Source organism: Pleurodeles waltl, chromosome 5 (genome assembly GCF_031143425.1).
Source record: "Pleurodeles waltl isolate 20211129_DDA chromosome 5, aPleWal1.hap1.20221129, whole genome shotgun sequence".
Lineage (NCBI taxonomy): Eukaryota > Metazoa > Chordata > Amphibia > Caudata > Salamandridae > Pleurodeles > Pleurodeles waltl.
The window spans coordinates 1,774,323,300-1,774,343,271 of record NC_090444.1 but is presented as its reverse complement, the minus strand read 5'-3'; the positions used below and the strand labels follow the sequence as shown (position 1 = coordinate 1,774,343,271).

At 44.4% G+C, this 19,972-nt stretch overlaps 1 protein-coding gene and 1 long non-coding RNA gene across 2 annotated transcripts in view; both read left to right on the top strand.

The window, feature by feature from the left end:
• The first annotated feature begins 1,416 nt into the window (after nt 1-1,416).
• LOC138297442 (uncharacterized) lies at nt 1,417-8,782 on the top strand. The gene is made up of 3 exons (XR_011204106.1): nt 1,417-1,481; nt 5,318-5,376; nt 8,745-8,782. It is a non-coding gene; the product is annotated as an uncharacterized lncRNA (long non-coding RNA).
• A 4,277-nt stretch (nt 8,783-13,059) lies between these two features.
• Nucleotides 13,060-19,972, top strand: part of PLB1 (phospholipase B1) — a 328,328-nt gene continuing 321,415 nt past the window's right edge. Inside the window, exons 1-2 of the mRNA XM_069236215.1 lie at nt 13,060-13,099; nt 19,134-19,212. The gene's annotated coding sequence lies outside the window, so the exon portion shown is untranslated. The remainder of the gene's footprint in view (nt 13,100-19,133; nt 19,213-19,972) is intronic.

Below are 19,972 nucleotides of genomic sequence, written 5' to 3'. Positions count from 1 at the left end.
ATTGTAAGTCAGATTGAGGTATAATATGTGGTATTGGTGGGTATTTTACTCACCTACTACCCAGTAATTAGCAGCGGGATCATCTAAAACAGGTTGGTGGAATATGCCCAGCCTGACTGCGATGGAGGACAATCAGCCAGCAATGAGAAACCGCCACCATGGCGGTTTGTTTCCCAACCGCTGACATCTAAATATGGTGGGCGGTACACTATCAATTCGATGGAGTACATGAGACTGCCGCAATGGCGGGACTGGGGGACGGTGGACCGCCAAGATCTAAATCAGGCCCTAAGGCATCTAGGCCAGCAATGAGAAACCGCAGCGGCTTGTTTCCCAACCGCTGACAGGTGGGCGGTACTACGTTAATCCGATGGAGTACATGGGACCGCCTTGCGACCTGATTTAGATCTTGGCTGTCCAACTGCTGTCCAGTCGTGGTCCCATGTACTCTGCCGAGTTGATGGAATACCACCTGCCGTATTTAGATGACAGAGGTTGGGAAACAAGCTGCAGCGGCGGCGGTTTCTCATTGCTGGCCGATTGTACTTTGTCGCCGTCAGGCTGGCGGTCTCCCACCAAACTGATTTAGATGTTTCCGCTGTACTGGCTGTGTTACGGTGGCCAGTTGGCGACGGAGGGAGTGGGTCTCCTTGGATATATTTGTAGATATAGGTGTGTTACATACAATGTATGCGACTACCTATGTCTACACATATTCCAACCCCAAAGGAAAACAAAAAACATACTTACATGTATGTTGATGGTCGTGTCGGGGTTGACAGTACAGTGGCACCCCTTAGCATACAAGTCCCATGTTTTGGTCACCTTCGTGTCTGGCGACAACAGGGTCGGTGTCCTTTGGGGTGAAGTTTCAGCAGCATTGCCAGGGGTCCTCCAGTCCTGAACCTGTTGGGTAAAAAATAAAGAAAAAGGGGACGAAAGTGGGTTTTCACCCTCTTTTTCCCCCAATCTGCCAACCTTGACTTGGAGGTGTTCCTGCCACAGTCAGCCTGGCCGAAAGGCACTTCCAAATCAGCACATCAGTAACAGTCCCGCTCCAATCCACTGTTTCCTATCCCGCCATTGACGTGGGTTTCGATTCCTAGTGGAGTCGGTGGGACTGCGGAGGTCTGTCGGCTGCAGTCCCACTTACATCTAAATAGGGCGAGCGGACCACCAGTCCAGCGGACGGGAAAATCGGTGAAAAAGAGACAGCGGGACTGTTACTGCCAACATCTAAATCAGGCCCTTTATTTTTAAACACTCTTATACATTGTATCTCTCATCTACCTGGTATGTTTTATTTATTTTATTCATTTATGCTACTGCAACATTGAGGACAAAGGGCGATAAACCTCTAATGGACAAAGAGAGAGAGACAGCATTCTCAAGGACATCCCTCTGCTTTCTCTTCCAGTCTCAGAAACGTTTCCTGTTTCCATGCAGCCCCCAGGTGCCTCCTCATCCTACCGCAGAATCAGGTGAGTGTACAGCTCTGCGGGAGCAACTGGAGCTTCTGGCGGTTCTTAACAGCTCCCGCACAGCTCACCTCAAGAAGTGTGACAGTTTGCCTGTACTCTGTAAATTTTGGTGCCTGTTCTAAATATATTGTGTACTTATGCATGAATATTGATTTTATGCTGACATCCCAGACTTATTATTGATTCTTGAATATGTGTGTTGTGCATTCTGCCTCTCTCTCTGACTTGTGTCTAAATAGACTCCTACGTGTCAGCAACCAAGAAAGATGCGAAAAAAGTGGAAAAAGGTAAAACAAAAAAATTAAGTTAAGTTAAAATTTGAAAGAAGTTTAGAAGTAAAAGAAGTTAAAAACGACAAGCATGAGTTATTGCTAGCGGTGATTAGTGGACGTGTCTTTGGATTGAGTGTGACTTCCCACTTGTACATGGAAAGGAAAAATGTTAAATCATATATTCAACACATTCCTGCCATAACCTTGCACACACCCATAGCTCAAAGATTCAGCCACAACCATAAAGGTTCACACAGGGGACATAAAAAGAGAGAAATTCATTGACGTTGAGATACTTAGGGGCAGATTTAAGAGCCCCTAGCGCCTACTTAGCGCCACCTTAGTGCTGCCATAGCGTCATTTTATTGATGTTAAGGTGGCCCTAAAGTGCCATTTTCCCCACATCATATCTACAAAGTGGCGCAATGCATGAACTGTGCCACTTTGTAGACCCTTGTGCAACATTATGCCTGCGCCAGGCATAATGTATGCAAGGGGGCAGAAAATGGCGCAAGGAAGTCCAAGAGATTTCCTTGCACCATTTGTTTCAGCACTTTAAACGCCTGCTCAGAGCGGGCATTAAAAGGGGGCATGCCATTATCTATAATGGGCCCCTATGTACTCTGCAGGTGTGTAGCCAACAATTTGCCACTACTCCTGCAGAGTACAATAATAGCATTAAAAAATGATGCTCTTTCCCCATACCCTGCGCCATGGTGCGCTGTATTTTAAATATGGTGCACACAAGGTGGCAGTAGGGGGGGCACTAAGGGGCGCAAGGAAAGTGGCGCTGCACTACTGCCCCTTACTTTCCAGCTGTCGCAAGCACTTTTATCCTGACAATTGTGAAGCATTCTGCAATGGCTGTGATCACTTTCATCGTATTCAGCAAAAGGTTCTTCGCTTAGGATGGCAGAAAAATCAGGTTTTGAATAATTTATAAATTCAAACTTTTAAAAAAATGTAAACCTCAATGACAACAACCTTGTAATCAAAAGAAATGGGTAATTTCAGCTTGTCACATGGAAGCATAAACTTCACAGTAAAATCTATTAACTTTACTTTAGGTAGACCGTAAGCACACATCAGTCTCAACCTGATAACCCTCTGCTGTTACTGTTCACTAATGAAAGAAATCCTCACCGTTCAGTTATCAGTTCTAGTCCACAGAGCATTTACACAAATTCTACCAAATGGATTTTGAAATCCATTGCCTACTAAGAGACCCTCGATTAGATGTACGAAGCATTTTCCAGTCGCAAACGGCCTGATTCACAGAATTGGGCTGCTTGAGACTGGAAAAATGCTTTTTCTGAAGTATAAAAGGCAAAATGCAATTCAGTAACTTGTTACCCGAATCATTTTCATGTGCGGTTCAGTGTTTGGAAGCGGCATGTTTGGGGCGTCCCTCCCAAATACCGAATCGGCTTGGTATGTATTACTGTTTTGCGACCGAATTCTGGTTGCAAAACAGTAATACTTTACCACCAGTTTAAAACTGGTGGTAATCCATTCATAAAAGGGAGGGGGTCTCCTGGCCCCAAGTGACCCCTTCCCCTTTGAGAATGTAAATAATAATATTTTTTAAGAGTAGGCAATAGCCTACTCTTAAAAAATGAAACTGCAAAGTTTCATTTTTTCTTTTTAAATGCATTCCGTTTGCTTTATTAAAAAGCAATCGCAGATGTGATCGAGGGTAGCAAATTGTGACCTACCTCATTAATATTAATTAGTTACCTCAAAAGAGTTTCATGCATTAGGAATACTGATTTCCTCATTATGATTCGGAGAGGATCGCAATTAGGAAATCAGTATTCCTATTGTTAGTACATCTGGCTCCTTGAGTCCTAAAGTTCAATGTGAATACCAACATGTACATTGCTTCAAGAGCTTCTCAATAAAAACACTCTCTGTGAGTAATTCAGTCCTAGGGAATACGCTGTTAACTAGCTGAAGCACTCAGAAATGCAAGCGCCCCAGCCCTGGACTGCAATTCACAAAAATACCAGAGGTAGCAGAAGTGACATCACACTCCCTTTCACCATAAATTTTACTCACACACACATACTTACGCATGCACGCACATTCACACTCACAGACACTCATTCTTTTGCATAAACACACACTCACCCACAAGCACGCACACAGCATACATTCAAAATATTTTTTTCATTTCCCTCAGCTGCCATTTTTATTACACTTATACAGAATAATGAAACATTGTTTACTATCAGTGTGATGTAAAAAAATGAGAAAACAAAAATAATAGAGTCCAAACAGCGCTCCCACTGATTTTGCAACCTCTGAGGCCAGGGGTTTCAAGGGGCAAGCCATGGGTCGCAAGGTGCAGCTGCGACCCCTTTCGACCCCTAAATTACGTCCATGGCCCCAGCACACCCCACACTGCATCACCCTCACCGCTACACGGTTCAGAAGGTGCTATAAGTGGGAGAGGGCTTAAATAAATAAATAAGTGTATATCTCTCCAGCAGATAAATAAATAAGTGTATATCTGTCCAGCAGATAAATAAATAAGTGTATATCTGTCCAGCAGACATGCTTGATAGCATAGGGAATTACTATATAGAAAAGTCAACCAAGTAACTCTTTTTTAAATGGTCTTTAGTATATATATCTTAGTCTAATGGAATTGAAGGGTGTTCACAACAATATTTCACAAGAAAAGTCTCACCAAAACGTACACTGCTTTGGTCTGCTGCCAATATTTACCGTATCCCAGTCCAACATAGGGGCAGATTTAAGAGTCCCTAGCGCCTCCTTGGGCCACATTAGCGTAATGTTTTTTAACGTTATTGTGGCGCAATGAGGCCAAATGCTGTGCCAAATTTACAAAGTGGCACAATGCATGCATTGCACCACTTTGTAACCTTTTGCGCTACATCATGCCTGCGCCAGGCATAATGTATGCAAACGGGGCGTTCCCCCGTCAGGGGGGGGGAGGGGGCAGAAAAATGGCACAAAGAAGTCTAAGTGATTTCTTTGCATCATTTGTTTTGGCACTCTAATACCCGCTCAGAGCAGGCGTTAAAAGGAGGCACACCATTGTTTACAATAGGCCTCAATATCCTTTGCAGGATTAGCAGCAATTTCTTTGACGCTAATCCTGCAAAGCTCCGAACTAACTTCAAAACTTTTCATGCTAGTTTCCTAACTACCGCCACGGTGCCCTGTATCCTAAATACGACGCACACACGGGGGCGTTAGGGGGGCGCTAAGGGGTGCAAGGAAAGTGACGCTGCACCGGGTGCAGTGCCACTTTCCTTAAATCAGGCCCAGAGTGTTTCAATGGATTTTCCAGATCTTTCCTGATATCTTATTTCTTGTGCAGTCAGAAAATAGCTAAGAGGCAGGATTTCCCACAATTAATTCTATTTTCCACTCTTCTGAATAGATGTATCTCAAGTGTTTGCTGTCATGAAAGTCAGCTAAGCACAAGCTGGCTGTGAAGGTGTCTGGATGGCTTTACTTGTCTGCTGCCTGCATCCTACAAGCATCTCTTTCTTCTTGTGAATTCAAATGAAATTGCTTTTTTCATCTGAACAGTTCACACCTTGAGGCCCTCTGACATAAGGACATTTGCTGCTATCGGAAGAGTAGGAATGGTGAGTACACTAATGGGGTGGTGTGTTGTAATGACTCACAGATAACGTCACCATTGCACCACGAACCCTCGCGTGGGTGTCACTTCTCTGTGTGGATGTGGTTGACACTTACCTATACAGGAGGGAGCACACTTCCTAGTCTCTGTGTTAAGAATGTTACAGGGAATCCTCATCCTGCACCTCCCAGAGAAGTACCTTTAGCATTTTTACAGCCACGTCTCAGCACAGCTGTTGGAGGCCCTAGTCAAGCCGGACCTACAACTCCCGTCAGGGGTGGGTGATCACACTCACTGTAAAACCCACGCTCTTATGTAGTTTGGCGCTGAGAAGTCAAGCTTATCACAGGGTGAATGTGTAAACCATTGGCATGGCACTTTCACACAACAAACGCACTGAGCATCACAAGAGAGACTTCACACAAGGAGTATGTAAATAACGTTTGAATGCAAAACAAATTAATCAACACACTAAGGTTTGTATTCAACACACATTAGTCAACACAATCATGTATCTCTTGGCATAAATCACATTTGAAAATATCACTATCAATACTAGGCCCAACCGAGTTAAAATGACATCAGTAATATTTATACATTGGGAAAGATCCTACTTTACCCGCAGCATCCTCAAGTGGAGCAAAATGCTGTCAGCACAAGACCCACCAGAGCAATTGTTCTAATTCAATCCCACAGAGTTGTAGGGTGCACCCCGGTTCACAGTGATAGAGGTAATGTGTACACCTAGGCAATTACAACACTTTTAAATATACCAATGGGCCGGAAGCCACATCGGTAAAGCCACTGTCAAACCTAATGCACTTATGGCAAGAATCAGCGTGTAGGGCAGCACCGCAGTGCAGTGTTTACAATCACAGGCGGTCACTCCCATGCACTCACTCTACACCGATACCCGGTGTTATGGATCTCAGGCAGGCTTGTATGGCACACACCCACACACACACACGCACATAGCACCCTAATGCGATGCACTGGTATCCGGCAGATCAGTAGATTTTGTACTTGCAGACTCTGTGGTCCAAAAACCCTCCTCCACCCTTCTGCCAACTCCTACTACCCCACCACCCATAGACTAGAATTGAAGGAAACCTTCCCCCCCGTGCCCATGGACACTAGGACAATCCTAGCTGGAGTCACACTTGTTCAGGGTCCTAGGGAAAAAAAGGTGGGAGAATCCATAACAAGTGATTTCAAGTGACAGTTGGCAAATGGAGGTTTGGCCACGCCTCTGGAAGTTCAATCAAAAGTTACCCCACTGTGCCATCAGGCACAAAGGTGGGTGTCACCACGCCCTAGGACCTGCTTCCCATCGTTCTCAGGAGTGTTCTGTAGCCACCTCACTTGCTATCACCACCCAGGTCCGTTCCTAAGAACAAGGAGTTGTTGGGACTGGGTGAGGAGATGGCAGCTGGTCTGTGGCACTGAGGGCATCAAAAGGAGCAATCAATGAGTGAGGGATGCAGCAGAGGAGCCTCTCGGAAGGGGACGGCACCCCATAGGACACATGTTGAAGAAAGTCGCACCTAGGCAATCTGGACACTCTGGAACACAAATTCACTCCCCAGTGCCTCCCTGGAAATGAGGCACAAAATAGGGCGTGTGGTGATAGGAGTTGCACCGAACAGTTCTGATCAAACACAGTGCAGAGCAGCAAATTGAGCACCTCCTTGGAAAAGAGGCACAACATCTACTGCGCTGTGAATTGGGCCGCACCAGACAATTCTGGTCACACAAACGACGAGTTACCAATTCTGAACCTTCCTGGAATGAGGTACAATGTCTGGTGTGCAATGACATGAGTGGCACCAGACAAGTCCGGCCACACACACAGGTGCAAGTTCAGCAGTGCTTCACGAGGTAGAATGCAGCACTGCAATGGGTACTCCCCCACCTCCAAGGGTCGCAACCTGTGAATCGGACACCGCACACCATGACCATCCAATTGGCGTGTCGCACAAGAGAAATGCAGCACGATCAACGAAGTGGGCCACGCACAGTCCCACAACTGGTGAATCTGCTCACCACCAACAAGACACCAGCCTAACAGGGTCCGTCCCTTCAGGGATGATATCGGGTCTAGTCCATGAGTGGTATCCACTCTTTTCAAGAACTGATGCAAAACCCACACGCCTAGGCACTCAAGGTCAGATGGCAGATTTACCCCGGTCCTAAAATAATCCATCATCACCTCAGCACTTGCATCACCCAATGTGAGACCTTAAAACACGGGTGCTCAGTTAACAAGGCACCTGCTGCAGTTCTGTGAATTCCACATGCATGCTCTCATATATACTGCACACACGGTGGCCGGACAAGCCCAGGAGCTCACATACTGTCGTATGGTTCAAGGTCCTTTGCTAACATTACATTTTAGTTGCTGGTCTGTGTATTTAGTTGTTCAGCCCATACTAATGAGGCGAACCCTTTGCCAAGATAGAGTTAAGATGCATCAAAATGACAAAAGAATGAAGTACTAGAACTTGTACTGCATTGCACCGCATAATTTCCCTTTTCTTGCTGCATATTGTAATTAACAATGCCACATAATTTGGTCATCTGTAAATTCCAGTGGCTCTTTGTATATCTGTAAGACAGAAAGGCGTGAACCAAGTGAGATACACTGGAAAGATAACCAGGAAATTTGAGAAAACACAGTTAACACTTTATATGTGAAAGAAGGATCTTGAAGGGTAGGCCCTTGAATGAGAAGGTGGTCATAAAACAGGATTAAATTAATAGCAAAAAAATAATGTTAACTGTAGCAGAAAAGAAAGATCCAGAGATGTGAGAAATGAAATATAAAGATTTGGTAGACTATTACACCAGGAGTGTGGAATGCAAAATACTAAATATATAAGAAGTGTAGGAGAGCGAAATAAAAGAAACACAATGTGAAATGGAAGAAGAGAAGAAGGCTCTACCTTTTTAGGGATTGATATGAATGGAATTGTAATGACTCCAACTGGTTATCTCAGTAAAATTGATTAGAGTTTGCCAAAGATGTTTAGTAAAGGATCACTATAAATGTCACATGAAATATCATATTAGCAAAAGAGACTTCGTACACTGAAAAAAGGGGGTCAGACACACAGAACTGGGGCCTGCACAGAAGAGTAATGTCCAAGACTAATCAACATAGTAATTGTGATGCAGCACATTCATGTGGAACTAAGAGGCAGTGGCAACCAGCGAGGTACAGATGGGCACAGATTTGACCTAATATGGTGGTGGCTGTTAGAGCCTGCAGAAGTTAAGAACACCAATACCAGTTTGTTATTTGTAAGTTGTTTGCTTGTTCAAAAAACCTACAACTCCTCAAATTGATGCAACATTTTGGTCACCTTGTTACAGGATCCCAGCCATGGAATGAACTACAATCTACTTGAAAGGTAACTATGCATTTTAGAAGTATTTGTCTGAAGATCTTTGCTTCCATCTAGTGCAGCCTACCATGGGAGAAGGTGGGCATGTCCTTGATGTGAGAGCCCCTCCTGAGGCTGGCACTTGAATAACTAACAGGGAGGATGTGGTGTTTGGAAGGGGCGTGTGTAGAGCATCCCTTCCTAATACCGAATCACGGTCATATCTGTGAATATTTTACAACCGAAATGCAGTCGCAAAACATTCAGATTTTACCACCAACTTCAAGTTGGTGGTGACCCACTCACAAATGGAAAGGGGTCCCCAAGTGAGCCGTTCCACTTTGTGAATGTTTGTAAAAACATTTTTTAAGAGTAGGCAGCGGTCCAAGCGACCACTGCCTACTACTCTTAAAAATGTGAAGAAAACTTTTCATTTTTGTTTTTGAAACACATCCCACTTTCCTTTAAGGAAAACGGGCAGCATTTTAAAAATAACATTGTTTTTTTTAAAAGAAATCACAATCACCACAGTAGGCTACTATTCCTGTGAGTCCCAATGGGTCACAAAGCGAGACCTATCTGATTAATATTCATGAAGTAAGTCTATTTGTGGCCAACTGTGACTCCCACAATGTGTGAGAGACACATTTGTACATGGGTGTTTGCGATTTCCAAATAACGAATCACAAAAATGTGCTATTTGGGAATCGCAGACCATTTCCTGAATACATCTGGACCCAAAGAGCCTTGGGAGACGCCCAGTAGCTCCTATGGAAGAGGAGTGCAAAGTGAACCTCTGTGCATGAGGCACGAGGTCCCAGAACTCACTGGCGCCCTCTAGGTATAACATTGACTAAGATGTCAGACACAAACATAAGAGAGGACAAAGGGAACAGAACAAGAGGAACAGACTACAGAAACAGGTCTCAGGAAAGGCAAGATGTGGTGACGGAAAGAATACAGTCTTGTCATCCATTAGTTTAATTGATGGATATATGTTAATTGTTTGATTGTATTAAATGTAGTATTTATGTTTTTGAGTATGGTTTAAATTAAAAAGAACGTTTTATGCAGATATCTGTAAAATTATCTTTTTGTTTAGAAGCTAGGAGAGTCCTATATTTGTCATATATTATTTATAGATTGAGGCAAATAATATAGAACAGGGACCAGGAACGGAGGGCTGTGGCTTGGGCTACTATATAGAACAGGGACCAGGAATGGAGGGCTGTGGCTTGGGTTACTACAGTATATATAGAACAAGGATCAGGAATGGAGAGCTGTGGCTTGGGTTACTATATATTGAACAGGGACCAGGAATGGAGGGCTGTGGCTTGGGTTACTATACAGAACAGGGACCAGGAATGGAGGGCTGTGGCTTGGGTTACTATATAGAACAGGGATCAGGAATGGAGGGCTGTGGCTTGGGCTACTATACAGAACAGGGACCAGGAATGGAGGGCTGTGGCTTGGGCTACTATATAGAACAGGGACCACGAATGGAGGGCTGTGGCTTGGGCTACTATACAGAACAGGGACCAGGAATGGAGGGCTGTGGCTTGGATTACTATATAGAACAGGGATCAGGAATGGAGGGCTGTGGCTTGGATTACTATATAGAACAGGGATCAGGAATGGAGGGCTGTGGCTTGGGTTACTATATATAGAACAGGGACCAGGAATGGAGGGCTGTGGCTTGGGTTGCTATATATAGAACAGGGACCAGGAATGGAGGGCTGTGGCTTGGGTTGCTATATAGAACAGGGACCAGGAATGGAGAGATGTGGCTTGGGTTGCTATATAGAACAGGGATCAGGAATGGATGGCTGTGGCTTGGGTTACTATATATAGAACAGGGACCAGGAATGGAGGGCTGTGGCTTGGGTTACTATATAGAACAGGGACCAGGAATGGAGGGCTGTGGCTTGGATTACTATATAGAACAGGGACCAGGAATGGAGGGCTGTGGCTTGGATTACTATATAGAACAGGGACCAGGAATAAAGGGCTGTGGCTTGGGTTACTATATAGAACAGGGATCAGGAATGGAGGGCTGTGGCTTGGATTACTATATATAGAACAGGGACCAGGAATGGAGGGCTGTGGCTTGGGTTACTATATATAGAACAGGGACCAGGAATGGAGGGCTGTGGCTTGGGTTGCTATATAGAACAGGGACCAGGAATGGAGAGATGTGGCTTGGGTTGCTATATAGAACAGGGATCAGGAATGGAGGGCTGTGGCTTGGGTTACTATATATAGAACAGGGACCAGGAATGGAGGGCTGTGGCTTGGGTTACTATATAGAACAGGGATCAGGAATGGAGGGCTGTGGCTTGGATTACTATATAGAACAGGGACCAGGAATGGAGGGCTGTGGCTTGGGTTACTATATATAGAACAGGGACCAGGAATGGAGGGCTGTGGCTTGGGTTACTATATAGAACAGGGATCAGGAATGGAGGGCTGTGGCTTGGATTACTATATAGAACAGGGACCAGGAATGGAGGGCTGTGGCTTGGGTTACTATATATAGAACAGGGACCAGGAATGGAGGGCTGTGGCTTGGGCTACTATACAAAACAGGGACCAGGAATGGAGGGCTGTGGCTTGGGTTACTATATATAGAACAGGGAACAGGAATGGAGGGCTGTGGCTTGGGTTGCTATATAGAACAGGGACCAGGAATGGAGGGCTGTGGCTTGGGTTACTATATAGAACAGGGACCAGGAAGGGGTGGAGACTGAATTATAAGGCACACAGGCTGGGGCAAGAAAATCAGTACAGAAGGAAAATACAGAACAACCAAAGTAAATCATTCAGAAAACAAAAAATACATGTTTCTAAGAAAGTCATCTGAGTAACTGCAAAAAGGATTCTGCAACAGAACAATGAACTCTGGAATATACAGTAAGGAAACTGCAATACAGTAAGAACAAGGCTGGAACTATGCAGAGAGAAAAAGGGACTCTGGTGTGGAGGGCAAAGGTAGCAACAGCATCAAAGAACAAGGAAGAGGAACAGATTACCTATAACTGCAAGGCAGCCACTGGGAAATCAATGAACAATGAATCAGCAAAGGTCTCAGGAACTAGCAACAGGCCTTCAAGCAGGGCAGCAAGTTAGACCAGGATCACAGTCCCAGCAGGAAGACGGCTGAAAGAATGCTGAGCACTGAGCTCACAAGCAACACAGGGCTGGCAGCTCAGGGCAGGAGCACGGATTCAGGGAGAGAGCCGGATGTGATGAATTAGCCAGAGCTGCACCTAGGAAGTGAAGGGTGACCTGGGAGTTGGAGAGGAGAAGACTACATAAACCAGAGAACATAAAAAGAGAAATGGGGAGACCAACAAGTGTGGATCGGAGCAGAGAAAGAGGAAACTCAGTAAAGTATGCGTGTAAGGGTCAGTGAATTTGTAGAAACCTAGAAACAACAGGGTGAACGTATCCGCATCCAGGACGTGATCTTGGTAAATTGTGAGCAAGACATGAACTACATGGACCATTATGCGTCAGTACTTTACTGTGGAAACTAGGATTACACTAAAAAGTGGGGCAAAGTTAACTGCCTGCCAGGAATGGTCTTTCCTAAACTGGTCCGAGGCAGCACCACCCACAGTGCTTAGTTTGTAAATAAAAACGTGCCAGGGACCAAAGCTCTCCTCTTAAACACACACGGCTGCAATTAAATGTGGGAGCAGGAAATACCGAGGCAGCGTAAACCTAATGCCATCTTGGGCCTCTTTAATCCATTTACAGCCACTCCCTGCCCCTTCAGTTCACTCTTGCAGCTTTTTCCTTTTGTGATGCTTTTTCTTTTTTCTCTTCCTCTGTCTTTCTCATATGTGTCTTTTGCTCACAGTAAATGCTTGAGGCAGAAAAATAAGTGCTGGTCCTCAAAACTAAGTGCCAATGCCCGGCAACGGAAACCACCGGATCAAATTAAGCACTGACCCCATAGCACCCAAATGGCCGCCATCTTGGCAAAATGGTACAATCCTGACACTTGGACGCCTTCAAAGTGAACATGAAATTATTTGTTTTAATACTCCTCTGATTCCTTGGGAGAACAGATGTCATCAAGGGTTCATGAATCCCTCAGGCTGTTTCAGCGGAAGGTCACTTAAAATGCGATCAGGTACTTGTTCCTGACACAATGCTGTAGTGACAAGGTTTTTATTGAAGAGGAATCTGCTTAGGCTCTGTATATTTCGCAGTATGAATCTATGAAAAAATTATTGACTTTACTGTACTATTCTAAACTTCCCACTAGTTTAATGTTTGTTTGTGTCTGTTTCAGCGTCGAGAGCAGCATCTACAGGGCCAGAACAGCTCTTGTATCAGGTCTGTCTTGCTTTTTACACTGTGATTTTCATCCGGGTATTTTCTATGCCTTGTGGAACCTTCTGGTGTGAAACCATATGGATCTCTTATAGCTAAACATTTTAACTACAGTCACCGTTCAGAACTGAAAAAAAATATTTTTGTAAAAGTAAGTAATAACATACCACCGTTAACAATAATTTCCTAATTAAATGACTCTTTCTCCTGTTATCTGGGCCCTGTTAGATTTTAGGAGAAGTAATGATCTGGTCTAAGTCTAGAGAAAGTAGATTCCCAGGACAGTGGGTAGAGAATATTTGTTTTATTTCATTGGTGTGTTTATAGAGCACATACCTACCTCCTGGGGGGCAGCAGAGAGGCTTTTATATGAGAGGAAGTTAGGGGACCCAGCACAAGCGGTTTCAGAAATATAAAACACACCTTTACAAAAGCAAAACAAATCTAGTACTTAAAAATAATCAGTAAAATTAGACAAAGTCAATTATAAAGTGGACATCATAGGAAGCAATAAGACATGTTCCCAGGCCAGGCCGGGAGCAGGTCCAGGCCCAGCTCTCCCTGTGCTGTTGCATCACTCTTGCTCCCGTCTTCTGCTTGCTTTCCCCCCGTTTTTTGAGTGCCTTCTCCTGGCTTTTCCCTTCTTTTCATTGCTTTCTGATTGCTTTTCCCTCAGTTTTTTGTGTACCTTTTCATTATTTTTCCTCTCATTTCCACTGCTTTACTCCTGTTTTGACCTCTGTTTTTATGTGTGCCTTCTTGCTTTTTCTTCCTTTTCACTGCTTTCTCTTTGCTTTTCCCTAGTTTCCTGCATGCTTTCTCTTTGCTTTTCCCTAGTTTCCTGCATGCTTTCTCCTTGCTTTCCCCCCCCGTTTTTTGAGTGCCTTCTCCTGGCTTTTCCCTTATTTTCCCTCCGTTCTGATTGCTTTTCCCCAAGTTTTTGTGTACCTTTTCATTGTTTTGCCCTCATTTTCACTGCTTTTATCTTGTTCTTTCCTCTGTTTTTTGTATGCCTTCTTGCTTTTGCTTCATTTTCACTGCTATCTCTTTGCTTTTCTCTTGTTTTCTGCATGCTTTCTCCTTGCTTTTCCTCCATTTTTTGTGTGCCTCCTGCTTGCTTTTCCTTTATATTCACTGCTTTCTCCTTGCTTTTCCCTTGCCGGTCCTGCATTCCATCTGTTGTTTCCCACCTCCCGCCTAGCCCCGCCCACCGTCTTCCAGCGCCCCTAACTCCTTCCAGGACCTACTTATTAGAGCCCATAGTTGGACCCTATTGAGCAGGTCCCAGGCCCGGCTGTCCCCATTCTGTTGCACCACTCTTGATCCTGTCTCCCCCTGCTTTTTAAGTGCATTGAGACCCCCACAGGTGATTTGCTTTATAAATCCTTGATTGATTGGTTAATTGATTGATTGAAATTGTGTGAGGAAAATTGAGCGAAGGACATTTGAGGTGAGTGCTGAATCGAAAGATGGTTTTTTTTAAGGACGGACTGAGGAGAGGCTATTGTTTACCATAGTTTAGTTTATTTCAGTTTCAATATCTGTAAATCATGATGTGAACCCAAGGGGCTCTTTACATTAAATTAAATAAGGAAAGATAAGGATACACTTCCTGTGGTAGCCCTAAAAAAGAAAGGTTTTAAGTTTATTTCTGAAAACTGAATGTAGAGATGTACTTTTTAAAGCAGATGGTTAAGTATGCCCAGGGAAATGTAAATTACACCAGTGCAATATGCATCATTTTGCATTAATCTTGCTAAACAAAAATTCCCCCAAATGTTGCCGCATTGTTATAGCACAGGAGTGTGGGAAAAACAAAAATGACTCGAATGCAGGTGACTGTTGATCGCAGTGCTTGTAGTTTTGATGCTATTTTTTTAAGAATGAAATGTGTCCTTGTGTTTATTGCATTTTGCCCTAAAATTCAGTATTACATGCTAGATGTGCATTTTGCGTAAATATGTATACGTTTATGTAATTTTCCCCAAATTTTGCATAATTACATGAAAGCAAATTACACAAATTGTGTACTCCACCTAGGGGGGTGTTTCAGAGGATTGAGGTCAACATGGACACATTTTTCCCTCCATAGAAGGGTATTCTGAAATGTTTTTGCATAATGTTTTACAAGAATTCCCTTTTGGACCGGCTGAAGGTGTAGTTTGTCAAGAATTTGATAAGCTTTAGCTAAGCCGAGGACACTAGCCTTGCACCTTGGGTTCCGGTTGTTGTAACTCTTTGTAAGAGATTTTTGGATATGTCAAAGTACAAAGAGTTTCAGTTGTTGAATCTAGGTCTTATTAATGCTGCTACTGCTGGTGGTCTGCCTTCCAGTGAGAGAAGGGGGGGGGGGATCATTGGCCCAAGTTTACATATGTAAAGAGTGCAGGAGCTACCTAAGACGTAGACTTGGGAGCCTACAGCAAGCCTTTGAAACTAGGCCGGTGTTGAGGAAAGAATCCTAAGGAAACTGACCAGAGTGTAGCGGACCAAACAAGGGTTTGAAAAGTGGGCGAGGCAGTCGTCTTCTCGTTTACTCCCTTCTGGTCAGATGTTTTGTGCTGTGGGTGGTGGGCTAGCAACCCAAGAGCAGCAGTTCCTTAGTAAGGTAGTCCAGTTGGGAGGACTAGGTGCCATTGTGCAGTAGAAAAGTATATTAAGTTTGATTCAATCCTGAAGTGGAAGCCAATGCGACTTGCAGTGATCTTGCCATATTTGTGTTGAACAGTGATAGTAGCAACTTGTTTTTTATCTGGCGCTTCATGCTGCAATTCTGTTGAGTCCACATGAAGCAGATATCATGCGTTACTATTATCCATTGTAATAGGAATCAATTTATCAACCTTGGAAGAATGAAAACTAGGTCAGTTTTGTCCAAAATTCGAATTTGTGATCTGCATTTCAGTGCATATCTTAGCGGAGAGAGCTTACTCTCTGAGACAACACATAGTGCTATGAGAGGCTTCATGGCACTTTTAGAGTGGTAATTTAGACCAGAAATTCCTTCATCAACATGAGAAAGAATGAGGGTTTTCACAGTAGAATGGATGATGGAAGTGGAGATGAACGGTTTGATCTTCCAGAGAAGGCTGAATGGTATCAAAAGATTTAACCTTTCTTTTCAAGACATACTTTGATAGATAGAAATAGATTAATGTAAAATTAAAAAAATGCTAAAAAGGCAAGAGTGAGGGAGAACATGTCAGGTGGCCTAGAGATAATCAAGACCTCTACTTCATGCTGAAGCTTACCTCTGATTATTCAGGAAACACTGTTTAATGGATTTGGTTCCAGGACAGAACCATAGGAAGTGGAAGGTGAATGCTGAATAGACTGTGAAATCCAGTTGGGTATCACTGGCTTACTGATTGTGGACTATGTAGCCTGCAGAAAAGGGGAAAGTGGAGGGCTCCATGAAGAGATAAAATAGCATTGGTGCAAAGATGGAGCCCTTGACACCACTGGCCCAATTCGCAAACGTAAATACTCATGTTTATATTTACTTACTTCTGCATTTACTACTACACCTAGGTGTAACTTTATATGTTTTTGTTATTCACTATTTACGAATGTAGATTTACATATAGGTGTAGACATTTATGGCTCCACTCGCTCAGATTACGGGTGGTACCTGCTATAACGGGATCTGTGAGTGTAAAGTTACTGGTAGTAACCTTTCACATGCAGGAGTAGTATCTTTAAGCAATATACCAGATGCCAGTGTTGAAGAAAATACCCTGGTCCCTGTCCTTCATTGGAGTGAGTGGGCACACTCCCTGTTATGTTATTGTAATGTTAGGTTACATCAATTTGTATAGAGCACTAGTCACCTGAGAGGGTATCCATGCACTTGAGCAGGTATGTAGGTTTGTGGTCCCCAGGGTGCTTGGACAAAGAGCCAGGTTTTCAGCTTTTTGAGGAACTCAAGAAGTGGGGAGGATGAGGCTTTGATGTGTTGATGGAGATTGTTCCATGTCTTAGGTGGGATGTAGGAGAAGGAGCGACCTCCACTTTCACTCGGAGGCCGGACAGAAGAGTCAGCCTTTGCTCTTCTCATCTCTAGAATCTGAGATTTGCTGCATTGCTGCATTCGTGCAACTAAACATCTTTGTCACACAATTGTTAACATGGTACAAGCATGAGATTATGGAAGCATGATTCCTAAGTTTGTTGGAAGTAGATCTGAGTATTATCAGTGTACATTTGGAAGTTTGGTGCTGTTCTGAAAGCTGTGATGGGGATTCACCTAGATAATGTAGAATAAGGAGAAGAATATTGGCATCTGGGATGAACTACAAGCTGCTATGTGTGAGTATAGCTCTACCGACCAAATACATACTTATTGCTTGTGTAGGAAAGAAAGGACAGGGTTGCTATCACTGAGTGCCCTTGTCATTTTGCCCTGCTGAACCCTTCATTTGAATCTGATGCCATCCCAATCATGCCCACACTATTCCCTATCTCCCGGGACTGCTATGTACTCCTCTTCCTACCCCTTTCCCCCTCCTGCAACACTGTGTAGCACCCGCAGCACCACCTACATCCACAAAGTATGCATTGCCCCCTCCTCGGAGCACCAACTTCCATTACTGGGGGACCTTAATGGTACTCGGAAATCTCTCCTCCGCCCTCCTCTGTCACCATGAGCCCAGCAAAACCAGTGCTCCTCTACTCAGCCTTGCCTGTGCTCCCCAGTGCTGACCAAGCTCCTCCTCACTGCACTGGCAGAGGAACCAAGTACTCCTTGGATGCTTGCCCTGTCCCTGGCAAGCCATTCCTGCCTACTGCTTCCAATGGAGAACAAGTCAGCGCTGCTGCCTCCACACTGACTCAGGGATCCATCACATTCCTGCCCCCTGCTGGCACCCAACTGCACAACATCCACTTCATATGGATGGTCTACACTGAATAAATGCAGTACTGTTGCCACAGCTGACCACAGTTCGTGCATCTACCACACCTAACAGTGGTGGAGAACATGTCAGCGTTGTTGCCTCCACTCTGACCCAGGGACCTATCTCACCCAACCTTCACCCCTCGTGTTTCTACCTTGGATGCAATCAGTTCCCCACTAAGGCTTTCCCAGGGACTCTCAAACATTTTCCTCTTTGCTGCAAGGAAGCTCCTTTCCACTCCTTTGGTACCACAACCTTAGACCTCTACCACAAACGATGCATTCAACTAACACTGTATACCACCAACCTACTGTCATCCCCTAAGACAGACCCTCTTGGTGCACAAGGGAAGCCAAGGCCTGTGCACCCCAGTCAAGACCACCTATTGCCCAACCATCCCACCCTGCTGATGGAGTCTATGCACTCTGTCTGCCCGCATCCCTCACCTGAAAAGCCTGAGAAGGAGAAGGCTATTACATCTTCCCTCAGACACCTTCACCTGAGTTATGTCAAGTGGAAGGAGGGCGGTGTCAAGGCACAATGTTACTGAGGACTGCAGGAGTGTAGAGGACGGTATCAGAAGGAGCGCAAACCAGAGGTGGGCCCCAGGAAGAAGAAAGCAGAGCTGGAGGGGGTGGGCCATGGGGCACAGAATGACAGTGTCAGGATAAGAGGTAGTGTATAGGAGGCCTTGGGCAGGACAGAGGAGGGCAGTTACTGTTGAAAATGAGGAAGCGGGCATCACCCTCTAGGACAGTGTCAGGTGCAGAGAATAGGGGAAGGTAGGGGTGGGTGAGGGTTGAAGAGTGGGCCCATAGGGGTTCCACACAGATCAGAAAGATGCTTTTAGACAGTGGCTGTAAAAGAGCAACCTGCCAACAGAGAGCACCCTGTGTGTCTGCACTACTATTCACAGAACATCAGCAGTGTTGACACATGTATCGATAACAACATCTGATAACAGCAAATGCAGGTGATTTAACACACCAGGAAAGCAGCTCTTATCAGAGGCTGTAAGTAGCCTTGTGTTGTCGACACGGTACCTGATAACCTGGCAGCTGGCTTTCCTTGATTAGCTCTGGGTCATAGGCTGTGGCTGAGACCTGGCAGGGGTTGATGTCTATTCATGTTTTTCCTTCCAGATATCCTTGGCAGATTGTCACCTTCAATCGCAGACCACTCTACGCTGGTGATCAACGCACTGCCAGGCAATGCTCAGGGGTAAGTTATATAAACATATCACAGTTCACAGATAAGAAAAAAAGCATTGGCATGCTTCATAAACTTACAAAAGGCGATTATTTTAAACGAACACACATGGCTTTTACCAGCACCTTTTGAAAAGGGGAAGGTAAATAACTTCAATCAAGGAAGATGCAACTAGACAGAGTGCAGTGTGAAAATTAACAAAAGACTTACTCAAACTGCTTTAGCCAAATTCTTTTCAGCATACACAAGGATCACAATGGGTCCACCACAGAAACCTCACCGATCTTGCATTAGTACAGTGACAAATAGGCCAGCTGCCTGTTCTGTGCTGATGGCACAGCCCCACGGTGTCACCAGCAGCAGGCCTAAAACACAACCTTTACCATTTTCAAACCACTAATAACCACTGAGCTTACAAATAAACCAAAAAAAAGTGTTTTTCCTGAACTAATATTGTATTCCCTGTTAAGGTAAACATCAAGAATTTTAGATATACAACCAAATACACCTTCTATGAAGAAAAGCTAAGGATTCTGTGAACTTAAACAGAAGACAGGGATGAGAGTCCCTGACTATGCTAGTTGTCTCATCACTATCATTTCCTTCGTACATGTAGTTTGGGGGTGCTCCCAAGTTAAAAGAAACCCCAAACTAAAAATCTATTGCTCACACTGGAGACCCTAAACTAGTGTAACCCCCTTTAGTCTTGTGTCAGGAGGTACCATTTATATAGGAACATACTGCAGTGCTTTCTGAACGTAGAGCTCCATGC